This window comes from Caretta caretta, chromosome 3 (genome assembly GCF_965140235.1).
Source record: "Caretta caretta isolate rCarCar2 chromosome 3, rCarCar1.hap1, whole genome shotgun sequence".
Taxonomy (NCBI): Eukaryota; Metazoa; Chordata; order Testudines; family Cheloniidae; genus Caretta; species Caretta caretta.
This window is the reverse complement of record NC_134208.1, coordinates 153968973-153991843: the sequence shown is the minus strand read 5'-3', so window position 1 is coordinate 153991843 and position 22871 is coordinate 153968973. Positions and strand designations below refer to the sequence as shown.

General features: G+C 43.9%; 1 protein-coding gene across 10 annotated transcripts in view; it reads left to right on the top strand.

The window, feature by feature from the left end:
- Positions 1 to 22871, top strand: part of LRFN2 (leucine rich repeat and fibronectin type III domain containing 2) — a 218884-nt gene that overhangs the window by 45228 nt on the left and 150785 nt on the right. Inside the window, exons 1-2 of one of the 10 annotated variants that reach the window (XM_048843452.2) lie at positions 6690 to 6821; positions 7236 to 7338. The exons of 7 other annotated variants lie outside the window; for them this stretch is intronic. The gene's annotated coding sequence lies outside the window, so the exon portion shown is untranslated. Of the gene's footprint in view, positions 1 to 6689; positions 6822 to 7235; positions 7348 to 22871 lie in introns of those variants that run through there. 2 more of the 10 variants (XM_048843451.2, XM_048843454.2) reach the window with 2 other exon arrangements.

The following is a 22871-nucleotide window of genomic DNA, read 5'->3' as shown; positions in this document are numbered from 1 at the left end:
CCTGTTGTTCAGATGAGCAAACTCAAGGCTTGATTCTGTCTAAATCAAGCTTAAATCATTTGAAATCATGGTGGTCACACCAATATGTAATTTGGTGTAAGTGAGAAAAGAATCAGGACATAAGGCAAAGAAAGGCTGGTGGTCACATTTCAATATTGTGGCACCCAAAATTACAAGCCATTCCTGAAACCTGTAGCCTATGGGACTTGCCAAAGCTCACGCAGTGAGTCAGCATGGAATTGGAAATGGAAGAGCAGAACTACTATAAGGTAGACTGCTCTGAGGGTATTTATGGCTCAGAAAGAAGCAGGAAATACTGGAAACCTCATTAGAGAGTCTTCTCATGAGATTTCCACTCCAGTTTTGCAGAGTGAAGAGATTCACCCAGCTGAGGAGTTGGAAACATTTGGAATGAAGAGCCAGCCCTCATCTTTGGCTCTGTGCTGGCTTAATACTGGATGGACCATGTGTGGGCTGATAAAGATGATTCCTCATCCATCACTGCTTTCTCATCACTGATATATGCAATGGACCAGATCCATGTGTCGGGAGGTGTACATTACAACTCCATGGGCCCAAGAGAGATTCATCCGGGCAGGCATGGATACCATTGTCACCATCCTCTGGTAATTCTGCCAAGTGTTTACAGCATATCGCCCTAGCCTGCCTGACTATACCCCTCCCCAACTGACAGTGCTCATTTTAGGGGCAGTGCTGAATTTACATGGGCAACCTTCCAGAGGGGAGATTATACCCACTTTCTACCACACAAGACTCTGCCTTGACAGACTTGCTGCTGCCCATGTAGACTCTGGGTCTAATAATGGGCATGCCCTTTGAAATAAGCAAGGGGCAAAAAGGTCTGAGACCAGAGAGAGGCCTGAAATGTCTTTTTCTTTATTCTTCCCCAATAGACTTTATTTATTAAAACCATGCATTGCATCAAAAGCCGCACACTGCTGCCACTGAGGAGTGTGGGAAAAATCAGCATGGATATTATGTAGTACAGTCATTACTATGAAAGGGGTTAGCTGTCCCTCTGAGACATAATACTTTGCAAATGACTCGATATTGCTCTGGATTTCCTTTTTATAATGAAAATACTATTATATTTTATGTTTCCAACAATACAAAAGCTCCATAGGCAGCTGTCAACCCCTCCAGGCTATGTTGTTTGTTTTCCCCTACTATTCTGGGGGCAGGTACTGCAATCCCATTGCCATCGGAATTACAAAGAAGGGAAACACACATGCACGCCTGGCTTTTTGTTGTTGTTGTCAACTGTGGTGTTTGGGGAAGCAACCCGTCTAAGAAGACAGGTGTGCCGTTTGTCCTTCCCAAAACGATGATTGTGTTGTGTGTGTGGCCTGACGTTCCTCGGCATTTGTGCATCTGGTTTTGTTTCTGGAAGTGGGAGTTGTGGGTTGGAAACCAAGGCTCCAGACATGATACTGCTGTAACCAGCACAGTTTGCAAGTGACTCTCAAAAGGTTTTGAGATTTAATGTGGAGAAATATCCAACATTCAATTTCTGTTCTCAAGGTCTGGGCTCTTGGATTGAGTTTCCGGAGAGCAAAGTTTTCCCATGAGATTTTCTGCACAATGACCTCAGCAACAACATGTTGCTGATCATAGAATCATAGAATATAAGGGTTGGAAGGGACCCCAGAAGGTCATCTAGTCCAACCCCCTGCTCGAAGCAGGACCAATTCCCAGTTAAATCATCCCAGCCAGGGCTTTGTCAAGCCTGACCTTAAAAACCTCTAAGGAAGGAGATTCTACCACCTCCCTAGGTAACGCATTCCAGTGTTTCACCACCCTCTTAGTGAAAAAGTTTTTCCTAATATCCAATCTAAACCTCCCCCACTGCAGCTTGAGACCATTACTCCTCGTTCTGTCATCTGCTACCATTGAGAACAGTCTAGAGCCATCCTCTTTGGAACCCCCTTTCAGGTAGTTGAAAGCAGCTATCAAATCCCCCCTCATTCTTCTCTTCTGCAGGCTAAACAATCCCAGCTCCCTCAGCCTCTCCTCATAACTCATGTGTTCCAGACCCCTAATCATTTCTGTTGCCCTTCGCTGGACTCTCTCCAATTTATCCACATCCTTCTTGAAGTGTGGGGCCCAAAACTGGACACAGTACTCCAGATGAGGCCTCACCAATGTCGAATAGAGGGGAACGATCACATCCCTCGATCTGCTCGCTATGCCCCTACTTATACATCCCAAAATGCCATTGGCCTTCTTGGCAACAAGGGCACACTGCTGACTCATATCCAGCTTCTCGTCCACTGTCACCCCTAGGTCCTTTTCCGCAGAACTGCTGCCTAGCCATTCGGTTCCTAGTCTGTAGCTGTGCATTGGGTTCTTCCGTCCTAAGTGCAGGACCCTGCACTTATCCTTATTGAACCTCATCAGATTTCTTTTGGCCCAATCCTCCAATTTGTCTAGGTCCTTCTGTATCCTATCCCTCCCCTCCAGCATATCTACCACTCCTCCCAGTTTAGTATGCATCTGATGCATCTGAAGCAACAGTGAATGAATGTATAGATTTCGCTCAGAGAGAGCCTTGCTGAGGTTTAACTTGTGTATAATTTTAGATTATTGTTATATACATTCCCATGCTGACATTGTTTTAGGAGTAGATTCACATACCCTGGCTCATGCTGAGCCATGGAATCAATGGGGCTACTCCTGGAGTAAAGTATTACTCAGCATCATCAAGTACCTCTGACACTTCCTACTTCTGGATCCTGGAAGTATTTTGTGTCCCCTTCAGAGCAAAGAGCTGAAAAGTGAATGAGGGATCATAACTGTAAAGTGACGGGCTGCTCATGATGGTGGCTTGGCTACTAAAGTCAGAGACAGGACTGGGCCTGGGCTGGTAGCTTTTATAGGGTTGGGACAGGCCAGAAGTGGGGAGCATCCAAGCTGCATGAAATTCTGTACCCCTTAAAGGCAGTCTGCAGTAAGTTGTGCAGCTTTACCCTTGGTGTTGTGAAAACCATGCAGGAGCAGCAGGGGGAGGCTCTTGACAATACGACTGGAGAGAGGGCGGGCAGTCCTCCTTCCCCCTGCCGGAGAATTCTAAGAACCCTCTGTGTTGAAGCTCATGGAGTTTCTGCTCCCTTCCACAGGAATAACCCATGGAGGGGAATAATTGTCACTCTCAGGCCTCACTCAGATACCCCTCCCATTGATTTCACTAAGCATTATTTGAATAAGGATTTGGGCCAGAGCAAATAATATTTTGTGCTAATGGGAGAGGAGCACTGTAACTGCTAATTTTATAAGACCATGACTAGGAGTCAGGAACTGTGCATTTGATTATTAAGCAAACAAAAATTAAATTTTCTAAGCTTAAACACACATTATTTCTAAATGGAAAAATAGATTTTTATATTGCACTGCGTGTTAACAAATAGACAATTATCTGTTGGGTACGGCTGATCTTATTAAAATGCAGGCAAATATGATTACTTTAATTTTTCATCATCAGAGGTTAGTAAAAGTGCATTGTGGGATCGGTCTCTGTCTCGGTGGGGGGTTGGTGAAGGGAAAAGTGAGTCTTGACTGATGAAATGTCTTAGCATATCAGTCCCAAAATAAATGCTTCCTCCAGAAACACATGTAATTTACCAGTTAAAACTCAATAGACTTTTGCCTATATATATATATATATAATATATAACTAACACACACACACACACAAATTCAGGCTCTGAGTCTCTAGAACTCTGTGCCTCATGTCATCATTTACATCTCTGTAAATCAGGGTGTAAATTACTACAATTCTGATCTGGTAGCACTAGCTTTGCCCTGACTTTGCATAGGTGTAAATGCTATCAAGGTGCAAGGGATTGGAAAATCAGGGCTTCCAACTTCAAAGTGGGTCAGTTAGGAAACAGGTTGTGGCTGCAGGGAAAATAGAAATGAACCTGAGCAATGAGACATTGAGAACCATGTCTGGATTGCAAACTCACTCCCCGCACCCCGCGCAGAGTGCAGAGGTGTCAGATCATGGCTCATTCCACTGTCCTGCTGGTGTGAATCAGGAGTGACTTCACCAGAGTCAATGGAGTGACGTGAGTGTTAGGGCCTGTTTTTGTGGTGCAGCAATGTGCACAGAATGGTGGGATTTCTAAAGCGCTAAAGTGTGTTTGTGCACTGACCGGCCCATGGACTCTGCTGGTACAAATTAAACTTTCTTATTCACACCAGCAGGGGCTACATGGGCCAGTTAGTGTGCAACACACTGATGCGTTTTGGAAATCACAGCCCCCTGTGCCACATAGACAGGTCCTAGGGTGACAGAAGAATCAGGTCTCTTGTGTACTTTAGATCTTCAGTAATACTCTCATACCTGAAGAGAGGAAAGAGATGCAACAATAATCCTGTGCTGGGTTATCAAATGTTTCCTGGCTCAGGAATTCTAGAAGATGCTACTTTTCCCATATGTACGGTTCCCTTGTAGCTGCACTTGATTGGTTATGTACCCATGTGCTAGGGTGATTACAGGCTCTTTAGAAACTGAGACATATGGAAACTCTTTAGAAACTGATTCTCATTTACACTATGCCCCCTCTCCCCCCTTTACACCATTTTGACAGTCTAAAGCGGTCTGAGTGTAAACGAAAAATGGGCCTCACACTAAAATTAAAAATTGCTCTGGATTAGAGCTCTATGAATCAAAACTGGGATGTTGTTCAATTCACGCTGAAGGTTTATTTTTTCCTTTTTGGGTTTGTTTGGCAGCTCTGGGCTTCTTTTTTCTAAAAATAACCAGTGCTGAAGATGACTAAGCATGGACAGACTCCTTCTCTGTTTGACACATTTTTCCATCAACCGGTTTGACCACAGGGTTTACAAAGGTGTACACTTATGTGTTCTCCAGTAAAGAGAGCCTTAAAGCCACCTTTCTAATTGGTCATATGCACTTAATCATAGGTTTCCTTTGGTGTTCTGAACTATGGTGAGAGAATCTGTCCTGTGTGTTGGCGGAAAAAGTCATGCACAATGCAGTGTTTTGTTTCATTCCTAAGAATAGTTTCTTATGGATACTGGTGGCTTTGTTGAAGGGGGAGTAGGGTTTATTAGGACTTTTATTAACACACTGCTCAATGCCTACTTCTCTCTCAACCACACTTGTTTCTCCCCCTTCCTCCCACAGAAGCCATCTTTTCATGGAATGTTACCTTGGGGGGCGGGGGAGGATTGGTACAATGGATCAGCAGCTTTGGGTTGGTATCTGCATTAGTGCTTTGTTCCAGTTTCCACTCAGAGCAAAACTTGGTCCATACCATTTACTTTTTAATTTTGTTTGCAGTACTCTAATTATCGGGATGGTTTTTGACCTTTAGTTATGAAGGTGGTTGAGTTCTCTACAAATCAAATCCCAGGGCTGCCAACTCTCACGACCTTCATTATTTTATTTCCAGCTCCAGTTCCTGGAGTCATGTGAGAATTGCATCTTTCATCATCAATAAAAAGTTTTTAGCCATTATAGTTACAGTGAGAAGTTTGAAGACTTGATCTCTAAAGGTCTTAAAAACCAGAAAGCAAATGAGAAGAACCCCAAGTTTACAATCTTTTAAGATCGCATGCATTTTAAGCCATTCTCATGATTTTTGAATGATTAGGGTTTATCATTACATCCTTCTCATGCCAATGTTGGTGCACCAGGCAGAAACTAGTCTCTTCCATCCCTCTGTCATTAGCTGCACCTTCCATCTTCTCTATGGTGTTGAGATTGACTATTCTGTCCTCTCTGCTAAGAGTTCTTCTGAAAGTTTCTTTTAGGCACCCTCATTTCCTCACACCAGTTGATTTCCTCTTAATAGCTTCCTAGGGAAGTCTGTGTGTTAGCCTGTGAAGTACCTGCCCAAATACATCCTTTCTGATTCTGGTGGAATTGAGCTGCTGATTGGTAGTTTCATGCATCTCTTCATTGGAGAGGGAGTCTTTCCAACCAATGCCCAGAATTGTTTAAAGGCACTTATTTTCGAAGGTGTCTCCTTTTCTGCCAAACATTTTTGGTAGCTCTCCCACTCTTGCCGCTGTATGCTAGCGCTGATATACATTTGAGCTGAAAATTCTCTGTTTTGTTCTTATGCTACATATCTTTGATTTCCATACATTGTTTTAGTAAACACTGTGTATGCTTGTCCCATCTTTGATGTCACTTCCTCCTTTGAGGCCTCTGTTGGCCAATATTGTTCTGCCCAGGTAGGCGAACTATTCTACTTTCTTGATATTTTTGCCTTTATAATATGATGTTCCTGCTTTATATCTGCCTTTCAAGGATGTTTGTTTTAGTATAACTTCTACTGAGCCCTGCTTGGCCTACTGTTTTTGCCAGGTTCTGCCGTTAGGTTAGGTTAGGTAATACTTTTTGATTTTCCAAAAATTTTGAAAAATTTAATTTTCAAATTCATTTTTTTTCAAAATTGCCAGCAAATTAAACAATCGGTTATTCACACAGCTCTACCTAGTGCAGTGGGGTCTTGATCCCTGACTGGGGTCCTTAGCGACTACCACAATAGAAATAAATAACAAGAAACAACTAGTCTGGGTGATTTAAGGGGCTGAATTCCAGCCATAACAAGCTCCTTAGTGAATGAATACTGAATGGAAGGGATTGTTCATTTTGTTAAACATTTACTACTAGGCAAACCTCCGAAACCTTGGGGACTCAGTTCAGTTAAGATTACATAAACTGAACACTTTATCCAAAGTTTAAATTTCTGCAGTATAATATCTGGACTAAAAATCTTTGGAGAAAACAGATTTCCATCAGAATTCCACCCTCGCATTTATTTCAGGTGAGTCATAAATCCCATGTGATAGTCTTTTCTGGTATTATGTGGGTGCTTCTGTTTGTAGGAGAAACTCCTATATTTCCCAGTGAAAGATACTGGGAGTAAATACAATATTCCCCAGCTGAGCAAAGAACAAGTTGCTGCAGAAAACACCTGGGGGGGTCCCACCTGGGGGGAAACCACCCCAGCCCTCGCTCAGTGTCTTGAGTAAGCAACAAATAGCTCTGCTAATGTATTTTAAATTACTCAGTGAAAGATGTTTTGCTTTCCTAGAAGAGATTTATCAGCTAAAACACGCCTTTGTGGAATGTTTTTGAGCCTGAACTACATAACAGAGGCTAGTAAATACATCCCACCAGCAAAGAAAGATGGGCCACGGGAGCCATTAGAAATATAAATTCTCTGGTTTTACTGCAGTGTTCTGCTGGCAGGTTCTACGTAACTTGATTGAAGCAAATTCCTCATCCTATCCCTTGCTGCCCACCGTATTCATGCTTCTCCTGCCAAAGTCGGCAGGCAGGTAAGCCAGGTAAATCAATGATCGGTTTCTGCAACTCCTTAGCAGTCCAGTTATATATTTCTACCACTGCTGCAAATGTGTCACATTTATTGGGCATAGTATAGGTCTGAGAACTGGAAATCTGGATTTGAAATTTTACTCTAAGACAATAAATACTAATAAAAGTGGAGTCTAGGAATTGGTTATATTAGTGCTTAGTCCTCAGTGGCCATCTAACAGCACAGTCACTGCATTATGCTCTGTGGAGGAGTGGCTCTCAATCTTTCCAGACTACTGTATCCCTTTCAGGGATTTGTCTTGCATACCCCCACATTTCACCTCATTTAAAAACTACACTTAAAAATTACTTGTTTTCAAAATAAGACACAAAAATACAAAAGTATCACAGCACACTATTACTGAAATATTGCTTACTTTCTCATTTTACCATATAATTATAAAATAAATCAATTTGAATATAAATATTGTACTTAACATTTCAGTGTATAGTATATAGAGCAGTGCAAACAAATCATTGTCTATATGATATTTTAGTTTGTACTGACTTTTGCTAGTGCTTTTTCGGTAGCCTGTTGTAAAACTCGGCAAATATCTAGAAGAGTTGACGTACCCCTTGGAAGATCTCTGCATACCCCCAGTGGTGTGTGTACCCCTGGTTGAGAACCACTGCTGTAGAGCATCTGAGTTTTTGAAACTAAACCGCTGTTAAACATTGGGTCTGTTTTAACTCTTGCAAATTATTTACCACATTCTGCCTGATGTAATGGGCCTTGTGTCACAAGAAAAATGCCCCTGGCTTTGGAAAGTAGAATATTCATTAGACTAAATTACAGAATGGAATAGAATTTAGTTTAACATAGTATTCTTTACACTGAAGGGATCCCCAAAGCATTTAACAAATCAGCAAGTTGCATACCTGCTGGGGCCTGGTTTTGTTGCCTCTTACACTGGGTTTTTCTAGTGTAACTCAAATGACTTCATTAGAATTGCTTCTGCTTTACAGTCATGTAAGAGAGATCATAATCATGCAAAGACTATAGGCAAAAGCAACAGCTCTTATGTACTTAGCAGTACTTCATATGCAGCCTGGGATGTTTAAAAGCTATTTTACTGACAAGGGAAATGAAGGCCAAAGCCCCATTGTTGTATAGTAGGGCAATGGAATTATTAGATTCCACCTGAACAGTAGTTCTGTTTCCCTCCTCCAGGGGCTAACCCCGCCAGCAGTTCTGCACCTTCACACAGTGGTAGCCCTCCAACAGTGATAATTTGCCAGCAGTTACCACATAGCTGTATCTCTACTGGTGTAACTGCATCTATACTAGGACTTTTACCCACATAGCTATGTCTGCAAAGAATCTCACTCCTTAATGCCAAAGGAGTTAAGTGGTAAAACTTAATTATAAACCAGGCTTTAGTTCCCAGAATTCATGAGTGCTGGAGGTGTGCACATTGGACTGTTGTGGGATTGCTGGGCTATACACTCTAACTTCTTACTGTTGATTACATGTTATACAACATTGCAGTGGGAGTCAGGAGACTTGAATGCTCTTCCTGCCTCTGACTCTGAAACAGCATACAATCAAGAGCAGGTCATTTCAACCCCTTGTGCTTCAGTTGCCCATGAGTGAACAGGGGTAATTATCAGAAAACATCAACTTTTTTATTTTTCATGGAAAACTTTTCCTTTTTCTTTTCTCCCCTCCTCCCCCCCCCCCTCGAAAATTCAAAGAGAACTGAAAAATTTCACCTAAAAACCAAAAAAAATTATTCAGGAATGTCTCCACACTGTTTCATGGGAGCTGCATGGGTGGCTCATGCTGCAAGTTTGCTTGCTGGGCCAGGCTGCCTGGCCATACTATATCTCCCATGATGCACCATGATCTCCTATCTTGCTGAGCTACTAGAGGGCCTCAGAGGAGATGCAGTGCAGCTAGGGAACCCAGACAATAGAAGAGAATGCGGGTATGAGGCCCCTAAACTACATTAAACACCTTGGCGGTATTTCCGATCAACTGTTTTGGTTTTGGCTATTGGGTGTGTGTGTGTGTGTGTGTTTCTTTGTTTGTTTTTTTGACAAAAAGTTGAAATTTTTGTGGAAAACAGATGCCAATCTCGAGAAGTATTTAGTTAAAAATCAAATTTTTTAAACTGCTTCAGTGGAAAATTTTTGACCATCGTAGTAATGGCACTTTGCTTTTTTTTGTAAATTGCTTCAAAACTGATGGGGAAAAAAATGCCTATTTAAAAGCTAAGTATCATTACTGCTACTAATTATTGTGAGTGCTCATTGATCACACTAGCCTGTTAGACGTGTCTGACTATTTAGGTCCTTTAGCATGCTCATCAGCACAATAGCTGAGGTTTGTGTGCAAAAGCTGAGCTCCTGGTATTTATTTAGTTAGGAAAATAAAGGTGGCATCCTGAAGCTTTTGTTTTGAAAGAAAAATATGAAAAGATTTTACCTGAAACTAAGAAACAGGTAGTAGGGGAAAATCTATTTGAATTTTGGGCCTATCAACTTTTCCCGTGTTCCTTTGATTTAGATTTTTTGCATGGTCCACTGGAAAAAGGAATAATCCTATCGTAAGCATCTGATTGAAGTGGTAATGGAAATAGACTCTGCTGTTTTGTGCATGGGCACAGCTAGAAGTTCAGGATGTGTGCAGCAGTAAAGTGCTCCTGGGTTCATTTACATGATGATGATGGCGGCATTTGGGAATCGATGTACTGTGGTTCCCGCTGTGTCTGTTGCTTTGCAATATGGGTACATTATCATTTTAGAATATTAAAAGGTAAAATTCAAAGAGCTCTGAGGTGTCAGAAATGTCTTGTGAGTAAGACTCACCGCTACGAGTGTTATGTGCGCTAGGTCACAGCTAGGGAAGAACTGGAGATGAGGAGAAACCAGAAGTCCAGCTCTACCCTTCCCCAAATTTACAGGGTGTTTAAAATACAAACCCAGGTCACATGCTGAGATTTTCTTTATTTTTGTAACATCTCTGCACTTCTGGGTTCCAGCCAGAGCCAGATTCTGGGGATGCTATCAGAATGACACATTTGCAGTGTTAGCACCCTGCTGAGAAGAAGCAAAGATCAGACATCCATATGAGGAAGCCCATGGTGAGATTTCCAGCTGCATTTTTGCATTCCCATGAGTTTTGGAAAAATTGACTGTTGGGGTGCTTAACTGAACTGAACCTCCATTTCGCCCATCCCTAGTCAGAACCCATCAAAATACTGATTTGCTGTCCCGTGATTATCTAAGCCTCACTGTTTATTCAGTTGGTTAATGCACAGGGTCAGACTGCAGCTGGGCAGGTTGAGGGCCTGTTGCCTTCAGACCTGCAAAGCTCCCGAAATCTACCAGGCTGAAACTCAGCTCCATGGGATTGAAGCAGGCAAGCGTTTGTAGATGTTTTTTGTATCTCTGAAGAAAATAGGGGGAGAAAAGGAGAAAATCATAGATTTGAAACACATAGGAAAGTAAACATGGGAAAACACTTCTGACCACAACCTTGAAAATGTTGACTATGAGATAACAAGAATGCCATTAGGAAGCAGAATACTAGACACTTGCTGAGCCAAGCTCTTATCAAAATAATAGGCTTTCATCTCCATCTATCTCACTGTGACATCTAAAAATGGAAGTGTTGCCTCTTTGTTTCTATTTTGTTCTTTCTCTGTCTCCATTTTGTCTCAAGGGTCCTTTCAGGTCCCAATATCCTACAGTATTTCAGCACTATATATTAAATGTATATATGTTTATGTGCACACACGTGCTGTAAAATAGGACCCTCTTTCAGTGTTATGTTGGATGTGAAAGACCCTTGAGACAGAATGGATATCTGCACATCTCCATAGTCTTAGTTTTACTGATAGGAAGAGAGTATCTTTTTCATAGGAACTCAGTTTTATCCACTAGGTCAGACTACATGATTATAATCTGGTCTAAAAAAAACTCTCTAAATCTGAGTTCAGTCAGTAGGGCAGGAAGTTCTGTATATTAGATGGAATTTTAAGAGTTTATCAACATGAGTTTGAAATGGTTGCATTATTCCCAAGTAAAGAAGATCGCCCTTCCCCCCGGCTGTGGCTGTCCCTGAGATCATGGGGATGGGTAGAAGGGGCCTCATCGGAAAAGATGATACAGCCCCCATCAGACCATCTTACTGAATCAGCAACAGTGACTTGGTCTCTTCTGGCACTTACGTTTCAGGGTTAAGTGAGGAGGATGCTGTCAGCTTAGTGGTGGCAGTTATGCTATGGATCCGACGTATGGACCCCTAGACTTTTATCTACTGTACATCTGTTCAATAAATGCAATGATCAAGTCAATTCCATGGCCATGAGTGAATCTGCAGCATCCCCTTTTGCCACCTGTGGTGTTTGACCTGGATGAGAAGGAGGGGAGCATTCTCTGTGTGACACAGATCCTCAATGCACCTGTTTTGCACAGGCTGTCCATCTCCCTGAGCTGTACTATCCTACAGGGCCTAATCTAGAGCTGCAGACGTAAGAGCTTTATCCTCTGCTGCGCTGCTCTCAGCGGTTCATCTCTGACTAATCCAGTGTCAGCATAAAACCAGCTTTCTCACTCTGCGCAGAGGCTTTTAGCTGCCTCTAGCTGAATTGAAACAACCAGGCCCCCTGAAATGTAGATTACACAGTGCCTGAAGACAGCAGGGCTGGTGGGTGGACTTTGAGTCTTTTGACTAGGGCACAGTGGTGGTGATGCTTTTCACTTCCTATAGTGCCTTGCACCTGAGGATATCTGAGCACTCTGAAACCTCTATCAATCAGGCTCCACAACACTACTGTGAGGCAAGGAAGTGTTAACAGTGCAGTTTTGCAGATGGGGAAACTGAGGGTTTAAGGGAAAAATTGTCAAAAATAGACTGATTTTTTGGTACCTTGCTTTTGGGTGCCCAAACTAAAATAGTTAGGGCCTTCTTTTTCAGAGGTGCTGAGCACCTCCAGATCCCAGTGTTTTCAATAGGTGTTGTGGGCACTCTGCACATATGAATATCAGGCCTCTTTAATATGTCTTATATGCCCAAAATCAGTGGCTACTTTTGAACATTTTGGCCTCTCTGATTTTGCTGAAGGTCACCCAGTGACTCCACACCAAAGCTGGGACTAGAACCCAGGAGTCCTGATTCACACTTCTCTAACCACTAGTCCGTGTTCCCCTTCCGAACTGAGTAAAGGAGATATCTTTATCAAATGCCCCAAAGGAGAATCGTACTGCATTGTATCTCTAGGCACTGCCACATCTGAGATACAGGCTGCTTTTGGTGGCTAACAATTTGGCAGAAGAGTAATGGAGTAGAATAGCCACTAGTGAACCTCCGAGTGCTTTGGGTGTCCAGTTCAGATAAGCACCTGAAAGGTCAGAGGGTTATCAGGAGCTCTTCCAGTTTCCTTGGTTGAGAAATCATGAGGCGAGTGTGTTCAAGAGTTCTGAACACTTCCTAGTCAAGCTGCATTAGAAATACCCTGAGGCATAATTCTGTGGGGTGTTTGGGGGCTTACACGTCCAGCTGTTATCAGGACGTTCAGCGGTGCCAGCAAGAGGAGACAAATGTTGGGGCCTAGTGCTTCATGTTTTCTGGGGCCCCATCCGCTCCCATTTTACTTTATCTACATAGATGTTTTGGGGACCCCTCTGAGTTCAGGGCCTTAGTACAATTGTCCCTCCTTTCATCAGAGCTGGGTGCCAACCTTAAATGTAAATGAAGTGTCCCACTGTCACTGTTTTGCTCCTCAACCCATTTTCCAGCTTTGGTTTTGCTTTTACCAAAGGAGTGATTTTTATTGATCATTTATACATCGCCCAAAAGTGTGCTCAGTTCTTTAGATACGTAAGGCCTCTTACTGCAGCTGGCCCTTGCGCAGGGGGAAGGGGGAGGCAAAGAGCCTTGACCCCCTCCCTCCACACCACTTAACAAGAGCAAGATGCTATCATAGCTGCTGAGCTTGGAAGAGTACAGCGACTGCCCTTTCCCTGCACCACTGAGAGGCAAACGGAGCAACAGGATGCAGCAGCGCTGTGGTCTAACTCTTGCACTGCATTCAAGGACCTGGGCAACTATGTCAAGGGCAACAAACTGCAGCATCCAAAAGGAAGGTGCCATGTTTGCAGTAACTCTGGGAGGTTGGAGAGGGCTTGTGCTTCCTGAGGAGCAACCATTTTCAGAGTTTTTCTGGGAGTCGTACAGTTCTGTTATCACTCCCCAATGCAGACCTGTGGCACGCTCTGGTCCTTAATAAAACTGTCCCAGGAAGTTTACTGTGAAAGGCTTCAGTTCTGCTAGGTGCTGAGTGCCCTCAATGCCTGTGGACTTGGTGAGTGCTAAGGGCATTCAGCACCTCCTGACCCAGGTCTCTAATTAAACATCCAGAGACAATAGAAAGAGCGAGAGCACAGGGAGCAAGCTTTTTGTTTTCTTTCCTTTCTCGTTCTTTGCCATTTTCCTCTTAGCTCTACAGTTCCAATTCCTTCAAAACCAGTTCACCCATCACTGACTGCTTGTGTGTGTGGAGGCTGTTAATTTAGTGCCACTGATTGTTAAACAAAATACTTAGAGTGCTACTTTCTGTGTGCTTGAATCTGAATGAGTGGCAATCTTAAAGGCCCAGAGGAATGAAATGGTGTCTTTTCCTGGTCTGAGGTATCAGAATGCTTTTAACCATATGGGCAGCTCTTGGATTTTTACAGGGATACAACCCCCCCCCCCCCCCGGTCAAAACACTTTTCATTCCAGACTTGAACTGTGTTTTGAGGAAAGCAGAAAGGTGTTTCGCAGAAAACTACCTCCCCCCCCCCGCACATAAGTGGCACAGTTTAACTTCGAAACATCACAACCTTCCCAGAGCCTGAGGGGAATTCCCAATGCCACCCAAGGGGCTAGAATTTTGCCATTTTTGCCACACAAAACAGATCCAGTGGAAAATACAGTGGGGAGATTTATATACACAGAGAACATGAAACAATGGATGTTACCATACACACTGTAAGGAGAGTGATCAGGTAAGGTGAGCTATTACCAGCAGGAGAGTGGGGGGGGAGGGAACCTTTTGTAGTGGTAATCAAGATGGGCCATTTCCAGCAGTTGACAAGAACAGTATATGCCATGTGCCAGCAATGCCCCTCTGCCATGTACATTGGTCAAACTGGACAGTCTCTACGTAAAAGAATAAATGGACACAAATCAGATGTCAAGAATTATAACATTCAGAAACCAGTTGGAGAACACTTCAATCTCTTTGGTCACTCGATCACAGACCTAAAAGAGGCAATTCTTCAAAAACAGACTCCAACAAGAGACTGCTGAATTGGAATTAATTTGCAAACCGGATACAATTAACTTAGGATTGAATAAAGACTGGGAGTGGATGTGTCATTACACAAAGTAAAACTATTTCCCATGTTTATTCCCCCCCACCAGGCCCACCCCGTTCCTCAGACGTTCTGGTCAACTGCTGGAAATGGCCCACCTTGATTATCACTTCAAAAGGGTCCCCCCCCACACACACGCTCTCCTGCTGGTAATAGCTCACCTTACCTGATCACTCTCCTTACAGTGTGTATGGTAACACCCATTGTTTCGTGTTCTCTGTGTATATAAATCTCCCCACTGTATTTTCCACTGAATGCATCCAATGAAGTGAGCTATAGCTCACGAAAGCTTATGTTCAAATAAATTTGTTAGTCTCTAAGATGCCACAAGTACTCCTTTTCTTTTTTCCTAAATAATTACTCTCCCTCCTTGTTTTTAATCTTCACAGACAATGACCCTATCTGTCCTTGCTTAGTCATAGTTGAGCTCTCTTAATCTTTCCTTATAAGTCTATTCTAACTTTTTTTTTGTCATGAACACTCACAAATAATAATCACATACAAGCAGGTTCTCACCATATTGTCTAGTTCATGTAACAAGTCATGGGAAGTAACATCATAACTGTTGGCTTGAGAAAGCTTCATTTATGGTTTCCAGCAGTCCTCAAATTTTGTAGGACAAATCACTTTATTTTTACAGAACTGTCCTGTAGACACATCAAACCCAGCTTGCAGGACTATTCTAGAGAGCTAGACTTCTCCTGAGCATGTGAATGAAGCATCAGAATGTGATAATATTGTGTCCTCATGTTGCAATATTAAGATAGTATGTGATGGTGGTGTGCCCAGACTCAGAGTTGAAGTCATCCTGTATTGATATATCATGGCATAAAGATGCTAACATTGTCTAGCAAAACTGCATCTTGCTAGGTGATCAGCTTGTCCTGCAGAATAAATACCATAAGCAGGAGGAACCTTAGATACATGGAGCCAGATTCTCATTTATCCTAATTCTCATTTACCTTTTATACCACTCTGGCAATGGAAAAGAGCCTTAAAGTGAGAACAAATTACACTGGCACCCACTTTAAAGCACCTTTACACTTCCACTGCAGTGTAACGGGGCTGTAGTATAAATCAGAACATGGCCCATCATGTTTACTTTCTGGCTAAAGCTTCAAGGAAAGCCAGGCTGAACGAGTTTATATTAAATTAGACCCTGAACTTCAGCCATAACTTGAATCTTTTTAAGGTTTGCAAAAGTGTGGTTATTGTTTTAATCTTTTTGACATATCTTCTTTTCTGGGTTTTGGCCAGGACTGGAAATGGAGGTGCCAAAAATCCCATAGTGAAGGCTGCTCAAATGAAATTGTCAGCCCAGCTAAGGTGAATGTTGAGCGTTTTGTGCACACCAAGTTTAAGAACTATTTTAAGTTCATCTGATACTCTTTTCAGGGTAACTGCCCCAAAGAGCTGTGGGGGGAAAAAAAAAGATAGAATATTGAGGAGAAAAGAAAACCAGTTGGAAGCACTCAGAGAAGCAAGCTCAGGGTTTAGCTGATTGCCATATTTGGGGTCGGGAAGGAATTTTCCTCCAGGGCAGATTGGCAGAGGCCCTGGGGGTTTTTCGCCTTCCTCTGCAGCATGGGGCACGGGTCACTTGCTGGAGGATTCTCTGCACCTTGAAGTCTTTCAACCATGATTTGAGGACTTCAATAGCTCAGACATAGGTGAGAGGTTTATTGCAGGAGTGGGTGGGTGAGATTCTGTGGCCTGCGTTGTGCAGGAGGTCAGACTAGATGATCATAATGATCCCTTCTGACCTTAAAGTCTGAGTCTGAGATACACTATTGAAACTTCTATTTATTTTAAATAAGGGATTTCAGAGTCTCTCAGTCATTTGATGAAATGTTTTCTGTTAAATCCTGAAGCATCTGGGAAGTGAAGAACTTGTGTATTTACAGCTGGATTCATGAAGAAAGCCAACACGGGTCAGGAGGCACCAGCTGTTGTGTGATCTCTGTCATTTCTCAGCATGGCTTTGTAAAGCCCCAGAAACCAAAGCACTGAAGGAACAGGCAGTGCTAATGCACCTCTTACACTCTCCATGGCAGGAAACTGATCAGTGGGGAAATATCAGTGGCTGATCCCTGCTACAGGGAAGGGCCATTTCTCCCTCCAGTGTCATCTGAGGTGAGAGAGAATCATTCGTGTCCCTAAAAAGAAAAGGAGGACTTGTGGTACCTTAGAGACTAACAAATTTATTTGAGCATAGGCTTTCGTGAGCTACAGCTCACTTCATCCAATGAAGTGAGCTGTAGCTCACGAAAGCCTATGCTCAAATAAATTTGTTAGTCTCTAAGCCCTGGTCTACACTAGGACTTTAGGTCGAATTTAGCAGCGTTAAATCGATGTAAACCTGCACCCGTCCACACAATGAAGCCCTTTATTTCGACTTAAAGGGCTCTTAAAATCGATTTCCTTACTCCACCCCTGACAAGTGGATTAGCGCTTAAATCGATGTTGCCGGCTCGAATTTGGGGTACTGTGGACACAATTCGATGGTATTGGCCTCCGGGAGCTATCCCAGAATGCTCCATTATGACCGCTCTGGACAGCACTCTCAACTCAGATGCACTGGCCAGGTAGACAGGAAAAGAACCGCAAACATTTGGTGGTGGTAGCGGCCAGTCCAAGGACAACGGGTGGAATATTTTGTACCTTGGGGAAGTTTTGACCTAAGCTGGTAAAGATAAGCTTAGGAGGTTTTTCATGCAGGTCCCCACATCTGTACCCTAGAGTTCAGAGTGGGGGAGGAACCTTGACATCGTTCTTATTGGAACAAGGAGGTTAGCCTGGCCTCTGATTGATACATGGCTAGATTTACCTCGCTGCACCTTCTCTGTGAGTGACTGCAGTGTGACCTAGAGGAATGAGTCCTCTAGACAGGGGAGGAGGCAAATGAGTACAAAACAAATCTGGTCTATTTCTTGTTTTGACCCACTCCATCTATCTTTTACATCTTTGGCTGGCAGCAGACGGTGCAGAAGGACTGCATGCCATCCACATCTCATGGCTGCTCGGCAGAAGATGGTACAGTACGACTGCTAGCCATCCTCATCTCTTGCCTGCCTGGCAGAAGATGGTACAATACGACTACTAGCAATCCTCTTCTCTTGCCTGCCTGGCAGAAGATGGTACAGTACGACTGCTAGCAGTCCGTATCGCCTGCCCGCTCACCATAAGACGGTTCAATAGGACTGACTGCAGGACTAAAGAGAATGACCTGGTCAAGTCACTCCAAATTTAGTCCCTGCGCCCATGTCTGCCCAGGCGCTCCCAGCCGACGTGGCCAGGAGCACCTCGGACATGACGATGACGGCTACCAGTCGTACTGTACCGTCTGCTGCCACAAGGCAAGGGGTTGCTGCTACTGTGTAGCAATGCCGTACTGCGTCTGCCAGCACCCAGGAGACATTGGGTGACGGTTACCTGAGCGGGCTCCATGCTTGCCGTGGTATGGCGTCTGCACAGGTAACTCAGGAAAAAAGGCGCGAAATGATTGTCTGCCCTTGCTTTCACGGAGGGAGGGAGGGAACGAGGGCCTGACGATATGTACCCAGAACCACCCGCGACAATGTTTTAGCCCCATCAGGCATTGGGATCTCAACCCAGAATTCCAATGGGCAGTGGAGACTGCGGGAACTGTGGGATAGCTACCCACAGTGCAACGCTCCGGAAGTCGACTCTAGCCTCGGTACTGTGGAAGCGCTCTGCCGAGTTAATGCACTTAATGCACTTAGAGCATTTTCTGTGGGGACACACACACTCGAATATATAAAACTGATTTCTAAAAAAACGACTTCTATAAATTCGACCTTATTCCGTAGTGTAGACATACCCTAAGGTGCCACAAGTCCTCCTTTTCTTTTTGTGGATACAGACTAACACGGCTGCTACTCTGAAACCTGATTCTTGTCCCTGTGGCACAGGGTTAAACTGATTCCCACATCTGAGGCCAAGAATAAATCCCTAATCCCATAATTTCTGAGATACAATTGCTATCTAATAATTATCAATTCCTCCTTCAATACCAGTCGTGTGGATTTTATCAAGGGATTGAGCCCTTATATGAATTCAGTCTAAATATATATTCATTTCCAACGGTATTTAAAATGTTTTAAATCAGCACCACCATAATGGAGTTAATTGATATTGTAATGGGCTTCCCCACCTCCACTAGCTGGATTGCAGTTGGGTGGTGTTTGAGAGAGCAGTTCGGGGAGGGGGAATGGGAATGGAAACACCCAAGATGCTGTAACTTTGCCAGCTTGTTCTTTGGGTGCTGCTGGTGGTGGGTTGCTTGTTGAGGCAGACACTTCTGTGTGAGGGCTGTGGCTGCACTAGTGTTGGATTTTTAGATGTGGTCTCACCTCATTCCTTCGGCGACCCCTAAAGTTACCATATTTTTCTCAGTGTTTGTTGGAGACGGGTGACCTCCTGAAGGTTCGATGTACCTGAACGTTTGGATACTGATCTGAACTAGAGTGGCCTTCTCTTTGGGGGATAATAGTATGTTATAGAGAAAGAAGCTGATAAGACCCCCATTCTGCAATTAGATCCTTGTAGGCAGACTCTTGAATTCTGTGCGGTACCATGTGGGCACACAAGCCCATCCAGGTAGCTCTGATTGAAGGATCATAGCCTATATGCTCTCCTTTCAGCCTAGTGCCTTTATCATTCAAATAGTTATTTGTGGACTTTTAAAATTGTGCATCATGTAGGGGAAGTATGTGGTTAGGGACTTTTTGGTACCATGGATTATGTCCCCAGTAGTTGCTAATGACTTTTCCCTGAGCCATTAGGGCATAGCATATAAATGCCTATTTAGAAAATGATTAAAAGAAATTCTAGTATCAATGGTAAACATTCTCCTAGGTAGCTGTTACACATGCAGAGAAGCCAACATTAAATAACTCAGCAGTAATACCCCTTCTGTTCCTCCAAAGTGCTGAAAATGATTTCAACTTTTTGCATGGCTAATCAAATAAATTAGCATTTGAAAAGGCCTTTGGATGTCTTAGCCCCCTTGCCTCCCCCCATGTCTTTCTAAACGACGTGCTCTAGATCAAACAGAAATGCTGGGCTTGATGCAGAAATTACTGAGGGAGGTTCTATGGTCTGTGTTATACAGGAGGACAGACGAGATGATTATAATGATACCTTCTGGCCTTAGAATTTGTGATGTATGAATTACATTCTCTGGCCTTTTATCCAGAGCAGTTTTAAATGATTCAAGCAAAGGGGGCTACCAGCATCACTTCCCATGAGAGACTATTCTACAATCTCCTAAACTTCAGTGTTAGGACATCTTCCCTGATATTCATCCTCAAATTCACCCCATGGCCTCCTTTTGGGCCACCCTAAACTAATGCTCTCCTTTCTTATGATTGAAAATCTCATACTTGTAGACAAGTCATCTAGCCTCCATTCCTCTTCTTTACCTTTCCCCCCTTAGCCATTATTAGGTGATATACACCTCTGTGCACAGGGCCAGCATAAGCCACTGGGGACTATGTGGTACAGGTCTGTCTCTGTGCCGATCCACTGAGGATATGGGTCTGTTACAGTCCCCAGCTACAGAGTCTTGGCTCTTAGCTCTGAAGTCCCCAGTTCAATCCCGGTGTTTTGGCCAGGAGTACAGCTGTCAGGCCAGCACAAGGCTTAGGCACCATTTAAATCCACTTAATCCCCAAGGTAACATTTGGCTGGAATTTCTGCTCCTGTGCTCCCCTGCGGGGCACAGAATGGAGGGCAGTGTAGAGCCCACACAAGGGTTGTCTAGGCCCTCTGCCAGAAATTGAATTTATTTTGGGGTGAAAGATTTACCACAACTGATTGTGGTGTGTGTGTGTGTGTTTTTTTTTTTTAAACCAAATCAATTTATGATTTTTACGGACGGCAAAAGAAAAAACAGTCCAATCCTGGTAAATGGGGATTTGTTCATTTTACACTTCTATGGACCAGAAAAGAAATTGTTGAACCCTATTTGCTTTCAGAAAGCACACAGTGGAGATTTTCTCCTGGGCTCAAACCTTTCTGTGCCAAATTTCAGCCTGGAACACAATTTTTCAGACTGTGTATTGTGTTTTTGTTTGCGCTGATCTGTTCCTGTATGTCAGCAAGAAAGCAGCCCCTTTGGGTTCACATTTGGCTTCTTCAACAGTGTCTGAAAGTCTGAGTTTCCCCTAAAAGTGTCTAGAGTGGAGGATTAAAAACAGCCAGGAGCATTTTAATTATTTTCATGACACGACATTGCAGGGGGAGGGATAGAGGGAGGGGAGTAACAATCCATAATGTGATATTAAAATATGAAGAGAGCAGAGGGGAGCAGTTTAGACTTTCTATTGTGTTGATTTCAGGCACTCTAGTTGCAATGTTTAGGAATTAGTCATTTGTAACTTAAAACATGGCAGAGATAATAAAACACATATAATGACTTGCTTTGGGGGAGGCATGGGCAGCAGCAGGAAAGTATTACCCGAGTGGGTGGAGGTAGGAAATAGGACAGAGAGTGCAGTAGTTTTGCCTGAAACTGAAGTCATATGCATCCTGGCTGTCCAGCCATAATCTCTACCCCTCACCAGCTCAGTGCTTGAGCTGCAGTCTGTGTTTCTCTGAATGGCCGGATATTCTGATAGCAGTTTACTCATAGAATCAGCCAGCCCCCAGTCTGTTTCAGTTCTCCCTGTGGACCAATAAGGTTTTTCAGTGGGGTGCTGCTGTCTGATAGACTTGATAAAGTTGATCAGAATGGGGATCCTCTCAGGCAAAGCACAGGATACTCATCATTCCGAGAAGTCTTCTCCCTAGCAGAGCTATTAGCGCTCTGAGCAGGGAAGTTTGGATTGGTGCACCATAGTCTCTCCTATTCTCTGCCTGAGGTACACAATAGTTGAGTTTTTGAGGGCTGTAATACTTTGGTCTCATTCTGGTTGTTGGCTTCAGTGTGTAGGGTGCTAGATGGTGCTGATGGCTTGTGATATACTGGAGGTCAGCTCAGATGATCTGATGATCCCTTCTGGCCTTAAACTCTTGATTCTAAATCTTCCCTCCCATCTTTTCCCCACATATCATTGTCACAGTCCCTAACAGCAATAGAGGGCATGGAGGGGAAGACACTTGCAGGTGAAGTTCCCTGTGCATCAGTACCAGTAGCTTTGCTATGGAGGTGCCTTCTCTATTTGGTAAAGATTCCTAGCAGGTCCATTAGATTGGTATTCCCACTGTTGATGCTTAGTAAATATGTGGGAAGCTGGGGGTTGAGGGGCAGCAAGAAGGAGGAGAGAAAGAATGTGCTTGGATGAGGGGCTAGGATTAGTGATCTGTTTCAGGAGCAAAGCTGTGGAGCCACTGAGGCAGGAAGCATAAGGGCTGGGGAACAAGGCTCCTCCCTGGTACGAGGCAGGGAACTGTGAACTGTGTGCAGGAGACTGAAGAAATGAAAGGGATTGAAGGAGTCAAGGGAAATGGCATGGAGGGGACAAGGCGGCCAGAAAGTTAGTACAGTGGGCCATGAGGGCCATAGAGGATAGATGCAGTAGACAAGGGGGTAGGATGGAGGGAGCGGGGCAGGATGTAAATGAAATAAAAGGTGTGGAAGAGCCTGGAGGGATGGTTCTGAGGACCAGGAGTTGGGGGAGGTCAGAGATGGGGAAAGGTGCTCAGGTCCAAAAGCTGTACAGGGAGGGAGTGGCTGCCAAGCACAAAGAGAAGCATGGAAGGACGTGAGGCACTTGGCTGGGGGAGCGGGGGCTGGGAATCAGGGAAAGGGAGAGTCTTCTCCAGGTTAAGTTCTAAATGTTTACTGTTTCTTAACATTTGCAGCATAAGAGACCTTCCCTCCACTCCCCTTGCCGCCTATCCCACATGGCTGTAGTTCCGCACAGACACACCCCTAGGGATGTGCAAAGGCCTACTGCGGGGGGGTGGGGGGTGGGGGAGGTAGAGCCCTGCAACAGTGCCTTGCAATGCCTTTCAGCCCAGGACTGCCCTCCTGCAGGCTCCCAGCCCCAATCACATTTACACTTCATTACTTTCCATGTGCCCTGTACTGCACAGTCTCTCTCAAATACACACCCTACACTCCGACCTCCACAATACTGAGTGAGAGGTTGGCGTGTTCGGGTTG